We start from the raw sequence: 22,087 nt of genomic DNA, 5'->3' as shown, positions 1-22,087 counted from the left end.
GCTGCACTAGCTTCTAACAAGAAAATCAGACTGTCCTTTGAAGCTTTGAAGCCAGGCATTGACTCCTCTCTAGCAATGAAAGTCCCAGATGTCATCTTCCGATATAAACCTGTTTCGTTAACATTGAAAGTCTGTTTGTTTAGCGTAGCCACTTTCATTCATTATCTTAGATCTTCTAGATAACCCACTGCAGCTTCTACATCAGCACTTGCTGCTTCACCTTGTACTTTTATGTTATGGAAGCGGCTTCTTTCCTTCAACCTTATGAAGCAAAATGAGCTTCAAACTACTTCTGCAGCTTCCTCACCTCTCCCAGCCTTCATAGAATTGAAGAGAGTTAGGGCCTTGCTCTGGACTAGGTTTTGGCTTAAGGGAATGTTGTGGCTGGTTTGATCTTCTATCCAGACCACTAAAACTTTCTACATATCAGCAATAAGGCTGTTTCACTTTCTTCTCATTTGTATTTTCACTGGAGTAGCAGTTTTAATTTCCTTCAAGGACTTTTCCTTTGCATCAACAACTTGGCTAACTGGTACAAGTGGCCTAACTTTCAGCCTATCTCAGCCTTTTTTGTGTGTGTGACAATTCCACAACTGAGATATTTTAATGTAAATATTATAAAATACATACAATAAAAAATACAGAATGATAATACATGATATAAGATGGAAAGTAAAAATCCTCCTCCCCACCCTCCAGTCTTCCAGTGGTGCAACTGTAAACACAACAGTTTCTTTAAAATACTGAAATTTAAAGAGTGGATATATGTATATGTATAACTGATTCTTTGCTGCACACCTGAAACCAACACAACGTTGTAAATCAACTAGACTTCCACAAAAATTTTTTTAAAAAAGAAAAATATACTGAAATTTATAAATATTCTAACAAGTCACAAGGCTATGTTTCTTTGGTATTGGTTTGTTTTACATAGTGTTGAGATACATTTAAAATATTAAGCATCACTACTGTTAGAGTAGGAGTGAAACTTAATTTTATAATGAAATACAGTTAACCCTGGGTTGCCAAAACCCATTTTCTTCATATTTTATATTTATTCTTCCTCATTAAAATAATATTTCTCAGTTAGGTTTTTATTAGTAAGAACCTGCTGTATAAAAAAATAAAATAAAATTCAAAAATTCAAAAAAAATAATAAAAATATACGTTTAGACAGAAAAAAATATAATATTGCTCAAAGCATATACTACCCGTATTGATCACCAAAATTTTATTGTCTTATCTTACAAGTGTAGCACATATATAATTAAGCAGTTGGTAAACCTGTACAGATTGAGCACAAATAAGGCCCACAAGGTACTGCTGTGTAATGTATCTACCAACAGGTTGACTAGGGCAGTTGTTACATTTGACTGCAAGAAGAAAATTAACTGGTTTCTGTTCATTGCTGTGATTAAACAAAGAATGCGTTCCTTTCTTTCAGCTTCAGAGACTAGAGATTCTGAATGCTTTTTATTTGCAGTAGGTGACTGGATAAGTTTCTAAGAACATGGTACTGCTGCCCCTTAAATTAGAAATTTGGCAAAACTCAAAATTATATCACCCAGTAATAAACTACTAAGAAGGATCAGGCAAGAAGCAACTATCCGAATACAAAAGCCTAAATAGGCCTTTCTTCCAGATGCTACTTCTACATTTACCTAAACTATGTAAAGAGATATGAAGAGGCCAGTGGCTGTCAGTAGAATCCAATATGCTACTTTTATCCAGTCTTTGATGTGTGATCTTTTTCTAAGCATGTATGACTCTGTTTGAACACCAGCCATGTGTATTGCCATGTACCCCAAGGTAGAAATTATTCCTTCTCGGTTGGCATTTAATAAACCAACCCTGTGCCACGGCCATCAGTGCTATATAAAATTAACTGTTTCAGTGGGGTAAAATCAAAGGCTAGCTGGTATAATACAGTAATGCTGATAGCCACAATCCAGGATTTATTTAGGGAAAAAATAATCAATAGCATTAATATTATCAATTTCACAACTATTAAGGTAAAGAAAAAGTTCCACTGAACTCCATACTCAGTTAAATGTTCCTGATAGCCTATGGATTTTATAATGACTAATCGTCCCATTCCTAGGAAAAGTAATGGCCAAACAGAGTACAATGACTTTGTAAGATAACAAAGTCTGGACCCTTTTGTATATTTTCTCCTAACCTTTGGACAAACCATTGCAGTCCCTAAAATAAAACCTCCTACTCCAAAATCCATTGCTCCTATCCCATAGAGCTCAGTTTTGGCAAATCTTCTGGAAAAAAGTGGGAAGTCCACAGCCAAAATGGCAACAGCAATAAATGCACTGTTAATTACACGGAAACAGAGATGGCTGGGACTGACTTCCAAGAATTTTTCAAGGATTTTCTGAACAGGCATTCTGTTATAGAAAGTTCTCCCGCAGTATATTTCATAGAGCAGCCCTGCCCCCAGGATAATTACAACGAGGTCCTCGAGGAGGACAAATGAAGAGAAAATGGTCAAAGTGATCACTAGAGGAACTCTTAGGAAAGCAAAGTGAACGAAGAATAGAGTTCTCCAGGTATGTGAAGAAGAACATAAATGCTGTGAGAGAATGATCAGGAGCCTTCTACACAGGATACAGAGTAGAGGACAGAAGACATTTTTTCTTCTTCCTCACGTGCTCCTGGTGGTCTCAGTGCCCCGCTGTAGAGAGCCATGTAAGCTTCTGCCTTCCAAGCAGTGCTTCCAGCTGATGCAGCTATCTCAGCTTTTGACATGCCTTCCTCACCAAGCTTAATCAGTACTAGCTTTGGATTTAAAGTGAGAGATGTGTGACTCTTGCTTTCACTTGAATATTTAGAAACATTTGTAGGGTTATTAATTGGCCTAATTTCAATATTGTGTCCCAGGGAATAGGGAGGCCTGAGGAGAGGGAGAGAGATGGGGGAACTGCCTGTTGGTGGAGCAATCGGAACACACACAACATTTGTTGATTGTTTGCCATTTTATATAGGTGTGATTGGTGGTGCCCCCAAACAATTGTAATAGTATCATCAAAGCTCACTGATCACTGCTCACCATAACAAAAGTAATAATAACGAAAATGTTTGAAATATTATGATAATTACCAAAATGTGAGAGACTTGCAGTCAGCACATGCTGTTGGAGAAATGGTGCCAATTGACTTGCCCGACACAGCGTTGCCACAAAGCTTCAATTTGTAAAAAAAGCAGTATCTGCAAAACACAATGAAGCAAAGCACAAGAAAATGATGTATGCCTGTGTCTACATTTATTTATCTCTCTATTGTTTTTTCATCCCAATTTTTTTCAGCTAAATTCTTAAAGATGAGTAGGATGTGTAAGTAATCACAGGCTCAAAGTCCTTTGCTTCACATATTTATTTAAATTAAAAATACTATTAGGAATCATTAATTTGAAGACATAATTGACATATTTTGTAACTGAGTACTAATTCGTTCTGTCAGTGGTTTGACAAATTATTGGTCTTACTCCATATTAATCTTTTTTTCAAAAAATTTTTATTGAAATATAGTTATTATTATTATTATTATTATTTTTGTGATATGTGGGCCTCTCACTGATGTGGCCTCTCCCGTTGCGGAGCACAGGCTCTGGACGCGCAGGCTCAATGGCCATGGCTCATGGGCCCAGCCGCTCCGCGGCGGCATGTGGGATCTTCCCAGACCGGGGCACGAACCCATGTCCCCTGCATCGGCAGGCGGACTCTCAACCACTGCGCCACCAGGGAAGCCCTATAGTTGATTATTAACTCTAGTTAATAAATTTGTTTCTTACAGGAGAATTTGTGATTCTGAAACATCTTCATTTTTACTTACGTGTGTCACTACAGTAAGTAAAAATATTGTGCATGACAGTCAGGTTTCACACTATTAGAGAAAACAATTACAAATAAGGAAAGGAGGAAGCCTAGAGTGATCCCTGTAGTGATAGATTGGAATGAGAGTTATCAATGTGATTACACACACACACACACACACACACACACACTCACACAAATGGGTAGACATAGAAATATATAGATGTACATGTTCGTATGTAGGAACAGTATCTAATGGCAGTGAGCACAACTACCATCCAAACCTTGCTTTCTAAATACTATTTTCCAATAAAAAAAAATCAGGGCTCCTTGGAAAAATCTTGTGAGGTTAGGTGAATTACAAGGTAAGTCTAGAACATCAGGATGCTAATTAATGAAGTGCTCAAAAATATGGTAAAGTCATAAAAAAAGACACTAGCACCAACATGAAGATCTCAATGGCCAAATCTGGGACAATTTGAACAACAAAATGAATAACGATATTCATTTTTGAACAGTTTATGATAAATTATGGATATACAAATTATGGATAAACTGTGGACTAATATAAATATTCATGATCCTCCTTATAAAAATGAATAATTGAAAAAAATAATGGAGAAGAGCAGGTCTTTCTTAAAGTAGAATGTAGAAGGAACAATGGAAATAGGAAATTTCCATTAGGCAAATACCAGAGAAAGAAATATTGTATACAAGATCCATTGATGATGCTAAAGTTAGTGGGTGAAAGTGTCATAAGAAACAGACTATTTGCGTCTTATTGTATTCAAGGACACTGAAAAATTTGTTGAGGAAAGAATGAATAAGGCTTAAATTGAAGTATTTAGATGTTATTATTAAAATGATTATGGGAAAAAAAATTTGATCAATGATATGGTACTGTACTAGTATAATTAGGCATGAATATTTGGAAATCTTTAAGTAGAAAAATGAAAACTCACTGCTATGGAAATACTGTGAACAAAACTGCAATCTGTTAGATGCCTGATCCTAGGTTTTTTTAGATCAACAACTTCGTGATGGATTGTGAAGTGGTAAATATTAGAAAATTGTGAAATCAAACTTTCAACCTCTGATTTACAGCTTTTGTTTGACAGTCTTTGGGCATTTGGTTCTAGTTTTCTGTGCGATATATTTTTGTAAGACAATATCTTTCTATCACCTCCATTTTTTAAACATTGCAAGTGAAAAAAATAATGTATGCAGGCAGTTGCTCTCCCTTTCATCAAAACTATCTGAAAGAAAAATGCATTGGAATAAAATTAATTAATTATATCTGAGAGTTAAAACACATAGTAAACCTTTCTTTAGAATATATGCAGATTTATATTTAATAAAGAAAAATAATTAAAAATGGAGGTAATATTAATAAACATATTTCATTCTCTCCAGACAAGTAAAATGAAAATTATCGTAGGGAATTTGTTTAAAAGGATGTATTTTATTTGTTTCCATAAGAAAATACTAATCAATGAGTTATACCCAAAGTAAGCTCTGTTTTAATCTAGGGCAGCTCATGTAGTATGAGAATGTTCTATCAGAAGACTTAAAGAAATAAGCCATATATAAAAGACTGTAGATATTAAAATATTTAACCCAATTTCCAGAGGGGAAGTCCAGTACCTTGAAATCTTACTGAGTATATAAACAGTAAAAACAATTTCTTATGGAATTAAAATAAACTATAAGTTCTACTACAAAGGAGTAAAAAGGAGAAGGAAGAAATAATAAAAACTGAACAAATAAATAGGTTAGGAAATTGACAAAATGACAATGGATAAATTAATCAACAGTTACAAAACAAGGCTCCACATGGCATTTTTCCTTAATATAGAATATTTTATTTATATTTCATATAAATTATTAGATTTACTTCATAAATTATCTCACTGCATGCAGTATCTCTTGTCAACCTTACACAAAATGTAAGCTAAACCACACATTTGATGCTGTTACTCCCTCGTGAAAAACTTGTACAGCCTCTCTTTGTCCTGAACAGGCTCAGCAAAAAAGGTTTCTATTTTTGGCTTAAATCCATTGTTCAGAGACCATATTGGCTCAGCATGAAAGTGTGCTTTGATCAGTGACAAAATAATTAAGCCTGTTTGGTTTATTTGAGAAGGTAGTGATAGTATTAGTGCAAGTTTATGCCATCTTTGTCCTTCAGGCATGGATTTTAGCTCCTTACCAAGGGAAACATAGCCTATCATGTTTTGGATAAACCCTAGTTAACTTTCAGGCTTCCATCTCCAGGAATGCCCTGTTTGGAACTATATCACATGTGGCACCCCACACCTATCAGGCTCCATACCTTGGCTTGTGATCTCCACTCAGTGGATCCACAAATATCCTACCCCATCTTTCTTTCACTTCAACTTCGCCCTTCCCAGCAAACATTTTTGCCCAGCTAATTCAACTTATCTTTTTTTTTTTTAACTTTTTATTTTGTATTGGAGTAGAGTTGATTAACAATGTTGTCCTAGTTTCAGGTGTACAGCAAAGTGATTCAGTTATACATATACGTGTATCTATTCTTTTTCAAATTCTTTTCCCATTTAGGTTGTTACATAATATTGAGCAGAGTTCCCTGTGCTATACAGTAGGTCCTTGTTGGTTATCCATTTTAAATAATATTGTATGATATCGCTTATATGCAGAATCTAAAAAAAATGGACACAAATGAACTTATTTACAAAACAGAAACAGACTCACTGACTTAGAGAAAGAACTTATGGTTATCTGGGGGAAATCGTGGCGGGGAGGGATAGTTAGGGAGTTTTAGATTGACGTGTTAACTTATCTTTTGATCACAACTTACACAGAACTCATATTACTTGCTATTTTAGTTAACAAACAAGAGTACCTACTGTGTGCTAAATACTATGCTGGACTCTGGAGGTAAAGCTGTCAAAAATAGACTTTTTCACCATCCTCATGGACCTTGCAGTCTAGAAGTAATGAACTTATACAAGTAATTATACATTTATACTTGAGATAGGTTTTATTAATGGCAAAGGTCATATAAAAAACATCCTAAAACCTTCCAGGGTATGCTAAGAGTCCCTCCTCTATGCTTACATATTTTTTCTGTTTTCTCACTGTAATGATAGTCTTTCCTGGGGCAGGTCTAAAGTACTGAATATAGTGCTTCAGCCCTAGCAGGTGTTTAATAAATGTCTCTTTAACTTAAATATGTGAAATGATCATCCGTAAATCATCAGTAAATTGACTTCCTTGATGCCTTGTTAATAAAAATATTTATGAGGGCTTCCCTGGTGGCGCAGTGGTTGAGAGTCCGCCTGCCGATGCAGGGGACACGGGTTCGTGCTCCGGGAAGGATCCCACATGCCGCCGAGTGGCTGGTCCCGTGACACATGGCCGCTGAGCCTGTGCGTCCGGAGCCTGTGCTCTGCAACGGGAGAGGCCACAACAGTGAGAGGCCTGCGTACCGCAAAAAAAAAAAAAAAAAAAAAAAAAATATTTATGTCTCAAAAAAGTCTTTGCAGATGATACATTCATTTTCACTTAAGTGAGTTTTCACTCTTCACTGAGACCTGGGTGGAAAAAAAAAATTGCCACTTCTACCCTATGCTGTTTTCCCCCTAAATGAAACTTTCTATTAAAGACTGGCTTATACAGTTCTCAAGATATGGACACCTGGAGCATTTTAGGTAAAAAAAAAAAAAAAAAAAAGGCATGTCAGGACATAGCAATATCTGGAATGGCTTTTAAAAAAATTATTTAAATTTGATTGGTTTATTGCCTGAGGCTTTAGAGACAAATATCTGAAAGAATATGGATGAACTCTGAACATTTATTGAAGTTTCTTCACTAATTTATTAGACGATATCAGAAAATGGGCTCCACTGTAATTACAAAGTCTGTTCAGGGTTGCCATTGGCTATCATTGGTTTACTAACACAGAAAGTAAAGAACATTATATACATTTCTCTAAAAAATGAACCCTAACCTCCACCATGCCCAAGTGGACTAAGGCATGCAGGCAACTCAGCAAGAGAGTGGAATGAAATCAGTTCAGCTTATTAATAACATGGTTCAGAATATGATCAAATATTTGCCTGATATTTAATTGGTTCTTGCTTCTATCTCCATATTTGGAAGAGGTCTCAGACCAGGAGATAAATCTTGTCCCTTAGAGTATTAGGCAGAAACTACACATACAGTAGTTGGCACATTTCCCACAGTAATAGGACTGTTTTTCTATGGTGTTTTCATTTCGTTGTAAAATTGAGCGCTTAGGGCGCACCAAAATTTAGTAGTGAAGCAATACAGAACCTAACGTGCTGCAAGATGTAAGCTATTCAAGTTAGCTATAATTAAAAAAAAATTTTTTAAGTGTATTGAATATTAGGTGAAAATGTTATATGATAAAGTTTAGCATATTCTGATTAACATGGCAGGTAATATATTTAGGTACTATATTGACAGTTATTGCAGTCATTTGATTAAAAAGGACACACAAACCAAGCATATAATGAACAAATATACTAAGAGAACATCTCTGACATATATGTTGGCCTTCTAAAATAATTAATGCAACTTTCATAATAGTTTGAGAGAAATGTTGAGTTTCTAATATACAATGAAGATTTTATCCCGATCTGAATAGCAGAAGTCACTTTTTAGATTAATTTTTAACAATGTTTCCAGAAAGACCTCTTAAAATAATATACATACATCCATGGAAAACATTTATGTATCTTTTCTGGCCCTACCTTGAGTCTCCATGCTCTAGATTTCACCTACACTCAGTACATCTCATGCAATAAACCTGAGCCTTAGATTTTTGCTCTCTCATTTGCTTAATGAATTATTTTTCTTTAATTCACTGTGAATTATGATATTTGGTCAGTTTTCTCTGATATTCTATTTGACGGACTCAATAAAATCTAACTTCTCTTTCATTGCTTCATAAATAAAAAGTTAATCAAAATAAATAAATAAAAAGTTAATCAAATATTAATTTAGTGCTTGTTATGTGCTAGTCACATACATAGTTTTGACAGGCCAGTCAGGGAAGCCATGGAGGCATACAATGACATGCTACCTCTTCTGGAGATGATTTTTGCAGATATACTGTGTTGTACGTTGTAAACATGTACAGCTCACGTCATAGTCTTCATACCAGTGTCATTCAATAAGGAGTCTTTATCAAAATTTCCTCTAGACATTTTTTAACGTACGAATTCTTGAGGATCTAGGTCAGAGTTACATAATCACAATTTCTGGGGATGATTTCTGACCATACTTCAGTTAAGGACCACTAATTTTTATTTTGACCCCATTTATAATCACATATATTCTTATATAATTCTTGTGTGTATTATATATTTTTTATAGATAAAGTTTTAAAAAAATTTATTAGAGTATAGTTGATTTACAATGTTGTGTTAGGTTCAGGTGTACAACAAAGTGATTCCGGTATTCATATACATATAGTCATTCTTTTTTAGATTCTTTTCTCATATAGGTTATCAGAGAATATTGGTAGAGTTCCCTGTGCTATACAGTAGGTCCCTGTTGGTCATCTGTCCTATATGCAGTAGTGTGTGTGTGTTCATCGCAAACTCCTGATTTATCTCTCCCCACAGTGTTTCCCCTTTGGTAACCATAAGTTTGTATCGTTTTTTTTTTAATTAGATTCCACATGTGAGTGATATCATATGATATTTGTCTTTGTCTGACTTACTTCACTTAGTATGATAATCTCTAGGTCTGTCCATGTTGCTGCAGATGGCATTATTTCATTCTTTTTATGGCTGAGTAGTATTCCATTGTATATATGTACCACATCTTCTTTATCCATTCATCCATCGATGGACATTTAGGTTGCTTCCATGTCTTGGCTATTGTAAATAGTGCTGCAGTGAACACTGGGGTGCATGTATCCTTTTGGATTATGGTTTTCTCAAGATATATGCCCTGGAGTGGGATTGCTGGATCATATGGTGGTTCTATTTTAGTTTTTTAAGGAACTTCCATACTGTTCTCCATAGTGTTTGTACCAATTTACATTCCCACCAACAGTGTAGGAGGGTTCCCTTTTCTCCACACCCTCTCCAGCATTTATTGTTTGTAGACTTTTTAATGATGACCATTTTGACCAGTGTGCGGTGGCACCTCATTGTAGTTATGATTTGCATTTCTCTGATAATTAGTGATGTTGAGCATCTTTTCATGTGCTTTTCGGTCATCTGTATGTCTTCTTTGGAGAACTCTCCATAAGTTAAGTTTTAATTATGTACTTTAATACCACATTTATATTTTGGAACTAAAGTAGTTAGTGTAACATAGTTGTCAAATTATTTCATGTGTGTTAGAGTCCATTACACAACTAGACTGCTAGTATCTTGCAGGGGAGAGCATAGTTTATGCTACTGAAATATCTAACCAAAATTTCAATTCTGTTTTCTCTTAATAATTTTTCTAGATTGATTGACGTACTTTTCGTAGTAATGAACTATATTCACCCTCCCGCTTCTTGGTCCAATTTCTCTCCCAAGGTGACACTCTTATATGTAGAGATTAGAGCTCTAGAGCAAGAGCATACTGCCTCACTAATTAGTGGGATTCTAGGCAAATTTTCAAGGGGAAGAGAGCAATAGCTATTGATCATCACTCTTAGAATATTTACATAGTTGATATCCAGAGTATTTGAAGGTCCTGCACTGAGAAAAAAAACTAAAGTTCTACCACTGTGGTTGAAGTATCAATATAGTGGGTAATAGGCTATTTTTGGTACCATTGGCACAGAAGAAATAAATCTAAGCTCTAAAGTGTTTTTAAGGTTTTGAAGAGTTCTTTTTCTATGAATGATGAGGTGGGCAAGTCTGCCCCAGAAAAGTTTGCAGATCCTCATTCCTTTGTGCTTACTATTACAAAATCACTTTTAATAACAAACAACAACATGATTATTAAGGTCAAATATTTAATAGTACGTCACGGGTCCGGACTTGTTAAGTGCTGTATAGGCACTGTCAAACTTAATTCTGACAATATGTGGTAGACACTGTTATAGCTTTTATATTATGAGTGTTTTTTCTTATGTAATATTGACATGAATTTTATGAGAGTAATTGGTCATAAATTATAGATTCTCTGAACTCATTCTACAAGCATTCATTGAGCCCCTTTATAAGTAATATACAGAAATAATGATGACAATCACTTGAGGCAGCCTGAAATATGTTCAATACCTTTATCTCATGAATCAGCCACAACAGTGTGTTCATAAAAGAAAAGCTGTGTGGTGATATATGTTGTTAAATGTGGCTCACTTCCTTTGCTTCAGTAATTTGGGAAAAAAATGAGAACTCAGAATTGGTATCAAAACTGAACATAAGGATAAATCAATATAAAAATTTACAGAGTAAATGATTGGATGTATAAATCTTAATCAGAATAATCTGAGTGGGGTAATTAGAGAAATTGGGTGGGGATTTAGGTGAAACAGTATTTGCTGTGACTTATTGTTGAATCTGGATGCTTGGTGTATTTATATAATTTTACATAATAAAATGTTAAAAACTAGAAAAAAGATAGATCGATGTGTAATTTAAAACTCTGATGAGTTCACAAGCAACCAAATAGTTGTTTTGTCTTAATGTGTTAGTTCAATTCAGCAAATGCATGAATTTCTCTTCCTCAACCAAGATGCAATTAGCAACCATGAAAATATACAATTTTCCATTTGCCTTTGCCCACCTATAATAATTGTGCCTAATGGCCATCTAAATTATTCATTTTATATGGTGAACAAGTGATTATTCTTAAAAAAGATCCTGTGCACTTTTAAATTGCTTTTCTTCATTCTCCAGTTGGCCCAGACCATTACTGAGTTAACTGTTTCTTAATGAAAATACTGCCTCACTGAACTTTGCTTTGTCTGCGAATCAGAGGAATGATTTAAAATTCCTAAAGTCCAGAACTGCATCTCAAAATGAGATGGCAAAATGCTAAAGTTTTGTATCTTTTCACTAATGGCCTTTTTCTGAAATGCATTTTCCTTTTCTTTAGAAACAGAACACTGTCAGAGGATATACTTAATATCTATAAACCTGGATACAAATAGTCTGTGTGCTGATGATTCTAGGAAGTTAATTTTATCTATTAAGACATAAACAGAACTTATAAAATGAATAGAAACAGGCAGTATGAGGGTAGAGGGGCAAAAAGAAGGCTTAGAATAATGCTTTTACTTCCTTCTTTCTGCCCCCGCCCCCCAGCACTTCCTGTAGAGGAGAAGCTACAGATCAAATTGCTTGAGTCCAAGGCATTGATAGGGTGATACATTTTAGAAGGTGAGATCATTGTGCTAAAGCTGTGGTGCTTCCTCCATTCTTTCATATTTTCCATTTCCTTTGTGTACCATCCACTTTGGTATGGTTAAGGTTTGCCTAAGTGGGCTGTTGGCTGTACATATCTGATGATCTCACTTGCCCTGCTACTTTGATTCCTGTTAGGGAGGCAGATGAAGCAAATAAAGCCCAAGTTTAAGAAACAAGGAAAGTAAGGGCTTCCATTAAACTATGTTCTGCATCACAGCCTTTACCAGACCTGTTTCATGGTGTGACTTCAGCTTATATGCTAATACCCTGGAATTTTAATTTGTATATTGTTTCTTTTGTATATCCATCTCTTCGTGTGTGTGTGTGTGTGTGTTCAAGTGAGGACCATCAGAGGTGATTGGTGAGATGTTCCTGGTATCCTGGGTCAAAATAACAAAACTACCAGCAGAAAGCCTTAATTCTACAGACTGTACATGAACACTTAGCAATGGCATAATTTTAACACTATATTATTTTTTGATTTAAAGGCTGAAGACTTGGTTTATTTTATGAAATTATTTCAGAGAGCAAATAATTATTTTTAAGCTTGTGGGCCTGACTCAATGGCTATGTAAACAGTTGGTGCAAACCTACCAAATTAGAACTTGAAAGTTACAAAATCCAGAAAGATTTACTTTTATACCACCTGTGTTTTCTTGAGCTTCTGGTTGACACAGCATGTATCTAAGATATGGAAATCCCTTCTCCTCCTTTGTTCCCTTCAAGTGCCAGGAATTGATTTTCCAGCCAGCAGGAGCATCATGCCCATCTGTGTCCTTTTTCATTTTTGCCTTTCCCTTGACTTTACCTTATAGTTAGTCAGAAATCAATCACATAACCCCAATAGTGTCAAAACTGTAGTATTCTAAATGTCTCAGCTATGCACCTCCAAACTTCCAAAAACCCCCTATTTTTATGATCAAGGACACATATATGCCTAATCAAGTGCGTTCATACAGAGACACTCATTTAGCTAAATTATTATGTATTATAATCAAAAAGTAATCATTTTAATGCAAAATTTTTTACTATAGTGATAAAATAAATATTCATATAATATTTAAATATGAAGTGAAATTAAATAAACATGTAGACACAATTTATTATAACTCATCAATGTAATAAATTAGCATTCTTTGAGTATACAATTTTTAAATGAGAGTCTTTCCCTCTCCTTTGATAATACAAGAAATGAATTTAAACTTTCTTTAAAATAATAAATATGAAGGCATAATCAAATATAAAGTTTGACTTCTAAACTTAAATTTTTTAATCCATAAACATTCTCGCTTATTGTTAACCAGAACAATTGCCTGAGAAAATAGACTTGAAATAAATATTTTATCAACTTATGTGGATAATAGAACAGGCATACCTCAGATGTATTGCAGGCAGGTTTGGTTCCAGACCATCACAATAAAGCAAACATCGAGTTAAAGAAAGTCACACAAATGTTTTGGTTTCCCAGTGCATATGAAAGTTAGGTTTACACTGTACCATAGTCTATTAAGTGTGCAAGAACATTAAGTCTAAAAAAAAAACAGTGTACACACCTTAATTAAAAAATACTTTATTGGGCTTCCCTGGTGGCGCAGTGGTTGAGAGTCCGCCTGCCAATGCAGGGGACACGGGTTTGTGCCCCGGTCCGGGAAGATCCCACATGCCATGGAGCGGCTGGCCCCGTAAGCCATGGCCGCTGAGCCTGCACGTCCGGAGCCTGTGCTCTGCAACGGGAGAGGCCACAACAGTGAGAGGCCCATGTACCGCCAAAAAAAAAAAACTTTATTGCTGAAGAATGCTAACCATCATCTAGCCTTCAATGAGTCGAAGTGTAGTAAAACAAAGAACGCCTGTACTGAAAATCCTGTGATGCACAAACGTATTGGACTGTTGAAAGTACTTTGTGGACTTATATGGGGTAGGATATATTCTAGGAATGGTGATACAGCTATTAGATTTCAGCTGTCTCAGATATACCAAAGCCATGGATAAATGAAATGTACTGGTGGGAGGCATAAATGCAGAGCAGAGGGAGCCACAGCTGCTAATTCCAGTGTCTCAAAATATGATACTAAGTCTTTATCTGTAAACCTACTACAATTGCTGAGTAGGAATTTATGCTTTCTGTTTATGTATCTTCTGAATTCAAATAAACCCTAAAAAAGTCATAAGTCTGCACTTTGTAATTGTGATATGTCCAATTTTGTAAATGTTGGCAAAAAATTTTTTTGGAAAACCTCTGTATAGACTAACTCTATGGAGGCAAAGTTAGACATATCTTTCAGAGGAATTCCATCAGTAAATGTGTTGATACCAACATTTTATTATAAATTATTGATTTGATCAATTCTCCACTTAAAATCTTTAAAAGTTTTTCTGTAGTCCACCAATTAAATACTGATTTCTCAGCAAGCCATTTTCTCTCCTCCACAATATAGGTACAACCTCCATTAAATCCTTATATCCTTCTTTTCCCATGTTTGCAAGTACCTTTCATCATACCATTTTCATCTACTCTACCAGTGCTGGGCCGAAAATGGTCTCTGCTGTATTTCTGCCTTTCAGTCATGCTTTTCATCATCACTTTGGGGAACACCAGTTTCTCCTTTGGGGAGGGAACACAAAGTCTCTGGGAGACAGTGGTTGTCCTTCAGAAAGTTTCTTTTTCTGATGTATCAGCATTTGATTGAGGTCCTCAAATGTTTATCATATAATTTTATTTAGAAGCAGAGAAAATGTCCTTTGGTAAAGGATTTAAAAGACAGATAAAGATAATTTGAGATTGAGAGTTTAGATATCTGAAAATCTAAATTTATCTCAATGGATTTAATTTCTGTTCCTAATAACAGAGCAATTTGGGAAAGATCATTTGTGATTTGGCCACTTTATACAGGTTATCTTATAATCTTTACAAGCACTTTCCATCTACTACCCTTGTAGGTATTCGTATTTCAACTTAATAATCTCTGAAAAGTAAAAAGATTTTCTCAAGTTTAAAGAGAAAAGGGTAGCATTCAAAGTTAATTATGACTGCTATCAATGCTCTTTCTTCTATAAAATAACACTCATTTTTTATGTTTAAATTTATGCCAGTAGAAAACGTTAAAAACTTATTGTGATTTTTGCATTGTTTAAAACTGTGGAAGGAAGGTAAATGGAAATAAACATGTTCCAGTTAAACTCTATAAAAAGGTAATTCTAAGTATATATTATTGTGAAAGAACAATTTACATTATTTAAATGGTGGAGAGAGGATTATTTGGCAAGTATTCAAGTTACTCATAGGGGAAAAGCAATAGTATTTCACATTGCGGACAATTATTGTTACAATGTGTACTTTTTTTCCCGTTAATAATTGCATGTTCCCTCATGTCACATCTGCACAAGACAGAATAATTAATGTACATTAGCTGCATTGTGGAAGGGATGTTTGGTTTTAATTAACATTGGACCATAAGAAAGGCAATTTACTTTATATTACCATTCGTTATTTGATGCACACATACACATACAGAGTCTGCAAAGAAAGGCAACTATGTGAAATGTTAGAAAGCTTCTCAATCTGGAGTTACACTAAGCCTAACTAAAAATATACAAAATGTTTTTGCAGAATAATTCCTTTCTTCTCTTTGATGTTTTAGACAGTTGTGTGGCATTCTAATGTAAAATGATTTAAAGCCAGAAGTTGGTTGTATAGTGATTATTCCAGAAGTGAACTGGACAATTAACAAAGCTCCTGGTGTTCATATGGCAAGAGCAGTAATGCAGAACTCACCGGAGACTAAAATCACAATGCAGGGACTTCCTGGTGGCGCAATGGCAGGCAATAAGAATCTGCCTGCTAATGCAGGGGACGCTGATTCGATCTGTGGTCTGGGAAGATCCCACTTTCCACGGAGCAACTGAGCCCGTGCGCCACAACTACTGAGCCTGCTCTCTAGAGCCCACGCGCCACGACTACTGAAGCCCGCATGCCTAGAGCCCGTGCTCTGCAACAAAAGAAGCCACCACAATGAGAAGCCCGTGCACCTCAAGGAAGAGTAACCCCTGCTTGCCGCAAGTAGAGAAAGTCCGCGCGCAGCAACGAAGACCCAATGCAGCCAAAAATAAATAAAATTAAAAAGAAATCACAATGCATATTCATTTCAAATTATAACTTAAAGAAGCAGGACTGATACCTCTGACTTGTCTAATACTTCTTTTTTTTTTTTTTTTTTTTTTTTTTGCGGTGCACAGGCCTCTCACTGTTGTGGCCTCTCCCGTTGCGGAGCACAGGCTCCGGACGCACAGGCTCAGCGGCCATGTCTCACGGGCCCAGCCGCTCCGCGGCATGTGGGATCTTCCCGGACCGGGGCACGAACCCGTGTCCCCTGCATCGGCAGGCAGACTCTCAACCACTGCGCCACCAGGGAAGCCCTGTCTAATACATTTTGATGAAAAAGAAGTTTATCTTATAATTGAGTGAAGTGTCAATTAAACTTTTTACTATACATAGGAATGCATTTAGATTGCCTGTGTGATAAACTACAGTAACCTTATTCCTTCATCAGGAGGATATTGACCATGTGTATCAGTTAGCTTTTGCTGTATAGCAAATGACTCTAAATCTTAGTGGTTTAACTGCTGAGTCTATGACTTAGCAGTTGGGCTGGTCTTATCTGGGCAGTTGTTCTTGTCTTGGCGAGGCTCACACATGTGTCTGAGCTCAACAGGATGGTCAACTGGGAAGTGGTTAAGTAGAATTACTGTAGCCAGGAGGTTGTCTCTGTTCCCTGTTCTTTCTCATTCTTCAGCAGGCAAGCTGGAACTTATTTACATGATAACTGAGAAGGATTTCAAAGAAAAGAGGGGAAGTGACTCTGGACTTGATCCCTACACTCAGAATTGGCATGCTGTCACTTATACTACATTCTAATGGCCAACCATGTCACACAGACAGCCCATATTCAAGAGATGGAAAAAGAAACTTCACTCCTTGATAGAAATAAATGTAAAGCAACATTTAAAAGGTGTGAACATAAGGAAAACTGAGGGATTGTAGCCAGTTTTTCAATCTACTATTCCACATTGGGAAACAAATTTTGTTGGTGAGGTTGTTCCTTGATAATGAAGTGTCCTACGAACAAAAGTAGGCTTCAGAGGATGGATGTATGTATAGTGCTTTTCCAGTCTTCCCAAAACTTCTTCATTGTCACCTCTGGCTCAACATAAGTATCTCTTGTGTCTCCTTAGCGAGATTCATTCTGAGCACCATAGACTGATGTTCAGCAGTTCTACTTCTATCAGTTTAAGTTATTTTAACATCCAAGTCTTCTACATAAATATTTCTAAGTATGGCCTTTCTGCTTTCCAAAAGTAGATTCCCTGAGAATCTCTTATAAAACCCAGGTTTTTCTGTGTTTTTCATATAGTGTTTTCATGTAGTACAGTCGTTCCTTGGTACCCACAGGGGATTGGTTCAAGGACCCCCCTCATCCCACCCACCCCTTGGATACCAAAATCTGCGGATGCGCCATCCCTTACAGAACATGGCATAATATTTGCGTATAACCTACACAAATCCTCCCATATACTTAAAATCATCTCTGGATTACTTATAATATCTAAAACAATGTAAGTGCTGTGTAAAGAGTGGTAAATACAACATAAATGCTACGTAAGTAGTTGCTGTTGTGTGGCAAATTCAAATTTTGCTTTTTGGAAGTTTATAGATTTTTTTTTTGGTCATTGATAACTGTCATTTTTTGAATCCCAACTGTATATATATTTTTAATTTTTTTAATTAAAAAATATTTTTGGAGTATAGTTGCTTTACTGAAGTTTATGGATTTTTTTAAATATATATATATATTTTTTTGCGGTATGCGGGCCTCTCACTGTTGTGGCCTCTCCCATTGCAGAGCACAGGCTCCAGATGCACAGGCCCAGCGGCAATGGCTCACGGGCCTAGCCACTCCGCGGCATGTGGAATCTTCCCAGGCCAGGGCACGAACCTGTTCCCCCTGCATCGGCAGGTGGACTCAACCACTGCGCCACCAGGGAAGCCCTAAAAAAATATTTTTAATCCATGGTTGCTTGAAACCATGTATGCAGTACCTGCAGATATTGAGGGCCAACTGTGTTCTGTGCTTATCACTCTGTAGTATTATTCTCAAATTTACTTCATGTTTTTAGATATATTCTCTACATCTGAGGTCTTCCATGCATAAGACTCATTGCCTTGAAAATGTATTCTCTAATTAACTACACTTAATCTTTACATTCATTTGAATTTAGAAATTGCCTATATCACATGTGTTTTATGTGTTGATAGTAAGGATTTTGTTATCTTCCTAATCTTCCTATTGCCATTATAATACTCTGTAGGGTAAGGATAGGATAACATTGTTTCGTTTGCAGCATTTATACAGTTTACTACTCTAGGTATCTAATTATTATTGGGGCTAAATTAATGTATGTCACCTCTCTTCCTCTGTCTATATGTATGTGTGTGCGTGTGTGTGTGTGTGTGCGTGCATGCACCTATGTAAATACACATAAACAATATGCATACACATATATATGTGTGCTTGTGTGTATAAATGTGTTTATAGACAGATGGTTATATAGATTAGATCAATAGGAAAAGATAGATATTGACACTTAAATTACCCATTTGAATGTTAGATATAATAATCAACATATTCTTAAAATTTCAATATATTCATAGATCAAGGCATTCTGTTTTCCTCTTTTCATACCATGATATATTCCTGATGAACAATAATCAGTTATATGTGTGTGCATAATTGTTTCCATGGTAAAATTTTAAAAATTATTTTTGACAAGAGTGACAATAAAATTTATGCTCTGAAATAAGGAGTCAATAAAGGGCAATGAAATGTGGAAAGAAAGTAGTAAGACTCTTGAACAAAAATGTACTAGTTTAAGTTTTTAAAAATTTAATATTCAGTACCTAAAATAAATGAGAATTAGAATTATATTCCTCTAGATTATGCCAGGAAAAAATATCTTTGGCTAATTTTGAATCTATGTAAATAACAGAATATAGTTATTGTAATAGTCATGACTTTATTATGCTTCAATGCAATAGGAGTCAAAATCCCGAATTCCTTTGAATATCGGGGAGATTAAATCATTTGTTTTAAGACTAGAAAGGAGTCCTTTGTTTATCCTGATGATTTGTAGTTACATATTTCTGATCACACTTAATCTGTGAACCTTGCCACCTTGAGCTATACTAATAAAAGTAGTTGTTAGGAGTGGAAGCTCTTGTGTCACATGATCTTGGGGATAAATCCTTATTTTATCAATTAAATATTGTTTTTGATAATAAGATACTTAAGCTCTTTAGTGCCCTGTTTTCTCATCTGTGAAATATGAGTAAGAAACACACCTATTTTTCTGGTATGGTTAAATTAAAAAATGCATGCATTATAGAAATGGTGAAGAGTCAATATTCAACTCAAGATGATGATACAAAAATCAGATGAACTCCCCTAACTTTCCTATATACCAATGTGCATTTGTTGTAAGAAAAGTAAATTTTTCTTAGTTTTCTTTTATTTGTGAAAATGGGAATTAAAAATAACTACTTCATGGTATTATACATATTCATTAATAAGATAATATGTATGCATGCACCTAGAATTGTTTCTACTAAATCAACATTCAGGAAAGGTAGCTCCTTGCAAAAGAACATAGAAGAACACTGATATTTATCTACAAACCACAGAGCAAAGAAGTTTCTGAGGGAGACTCAGTGAAGCTAGAATGCCAGCTCTCACCTGTGCCTCCACTAAAGGTGCTCTGGAAAAGAAATCATGAAATGGTTCAGTTCAGCACTGACTGAATAGGCTGATAGCATGATAACTAGATTAGTTACTTTACTGATAAAAGATAAATAAGGAAGATACAGGGTGACATAGTGTCTACAGTTGCTGAAGCTAAGTTAATGAATGACTGCATATAATACCTAAAACTCTTCCAACTCCAAAGCAGTTATAGATTCAACCAATTTTCAGCAAATATTTAGCACTTGAAAGGTTTGGATATGAAACAAACTTTTAACTTAGAAGGAGAGTTTCAGCATCTGGAGCTCAATTTGGACTTTATGAAAGTGGAAAATTTGAATAACTTTACCAACATTGAAAACACAATGACTACACTGCTAGTAATATAGTTGATTGAGTAACTATTTATAGGTTATGGTTTTAATTAGGTAATATAACTGATATACACATATATACACATGCACATATAACATTATGCCTATAATTACGTGTATAATATTTACACATAAATATAATGCATATATATTTATAGTTACGTATATTTATAATATTATTTATCCCTTGGCTCTTGCACATTTGAGCTACTTCTCTGGTTTATGAAGCCTACAGAAAATCTGGGTTTATAATTGTAGATTATAAAGGTGCGATTTTAACATTAAGTTATACACATTTAACAATTGCAGATTATGAATTAATATCAACTTTAATAACACATCTAATGCTTCTAATAAAGTTTACTGGTACTGCTTTCTAAATACTGTTTAATACATTTTCTCTTGTACTTACTAACAAGGTATAGATGATCCATAGCTTTAGACAAAAACTATGAGTGTTCCATAGTTTTATATCAAAAGAGAATAAAATTTGAAATATTTAAAACAAGCAACAACAAAAAAATACATTTCCTCTTACACCAAAACAAATAGCTATTTATCTAAGTGAGTTTTATCTTCTTTCAGCTCTATTCATAATTCTCCTACTATTTTATTTTCCATCAGATTCATGTTTTTGAAGAAAATATTTTTTAGAAAACTATATAAATTGTGCTAACTTTTAGAGTTAAGAAAACTAACAGTGAACCCCGGAAGGTGACTAAGTATAATCACACAGTCAATAAGGCATCATCTGATTCTTAGATTTGCTTACTTATTAGAGTTATAACGTCAAGATGCTACCTTTAACTTTCTGCAAAAAATGATATATATAGTTGATTTCTTGAAATCACTAAAATATACTTTTGTTAATTTCTAATTCAAAATGATGCCTAACAAATAGAACAACTTACATATTAGCTACCAGGAGAGAAAGTGAATAATGTTTTAATATTTAGTGGGTCAGTCATTATGATGCTTTACATTTATTATCTTATTTGGCTCTTTAAAAAATCTTGCGAAATAAATGTCATCTGCACTTTACAGATAACAAATGAAGACTTAGAAGACTTAAGTCACTTGTTCAAAAGGATGTATCTATAACTGGGAGTGATAGGATTGTTTCTTGAACAATGGGTTACTTGAAGCCATACTTTCCAAATATGGTTATGATAGTTAACAACTAAAATTCAAAGGGCATTAAAACAACAAATAGATTTATACAAACTCAGTTTAAAAAATCATATTTGTAGGTAACTTATGAAGCTACCCAAAGCTTTATGAAAGGCAGGATAATCTGTTCCATTTCTTTTGGGTACAGTGGAAAAATAATAAAAGAAAAGGTGCTTTTTAAAGTGTCTCACCCTTATTGTCTCTTGTATATGAAATAGAATATCCTGTTTCTTAAACTGAAGAAGATGGAGTTGAGGTTAGGAGCACAAGGCCAGCGGCAGAGACCAGGAGGTCTATTCAGTTTTCCAGAGCCTTTGTAAGAATGGTTAAATACACGAAGTTTTCAAATAAAGATAAAATGGATGAAGGTTAGTATGAAAAGAAACCTTCACAAAGATAAATGTTAGTTGCTCATTTTCAACTAAAACTTCAAACTAAACATGAATAGACATTTCTCCAAAGAAGACATACAGATGGCCAAGAGGCACATGAAAAGCTGCCCAACATCACTAATTATCAGAGAAATGCAAATCAAAACTACAATGAGGTGCTACCTCACAC

General features: G+C 35.0%; 1 long non-coding RNA gene and 1 pseudogene across 1 annotated transcript in view; one reads left to right on the top strand and one right to left on the bottom strand.

Annotated features, from left to right (window-relative positions):
- The window catches only part of LOC137220752 (uncharacterized), a 532,799-nt gene that overhangs the window by 244,368 nt on the left and 266,344 nt on the right, over positions 1-22,087 (top strand). The gene's annotated exons all lie outside the window — the stretch shown is intronic.
- Positions 1,221-6,238, bottom strand: LOC137220562 (phosphatidylinositol-glycan biosynthesis class W protein-like; annotated as a pseudogene).

Source organism: Pseudorca crassidens, chromosome 3 (assembly GCF_039906515.1).
Source record: "Pseudorca crassidens isolate mPseCra1 chromosome 3, mPseCra1.hap1, whole genome shotgun sequence".
In the NCBI taxonomy this organism is placed as follows: domain Eukaryota; kingdom Metazoa; phylum Chordata; class Mammalia; order Artiodactyla; family Delphinidae; genus Pseudorca; species Pseudorca crassidens.
The sequence above is the reverse complement of the archived record's forward strand: the minus strand, read 5'-3'. Positions and strand labels throughout refer to the sequence as shown.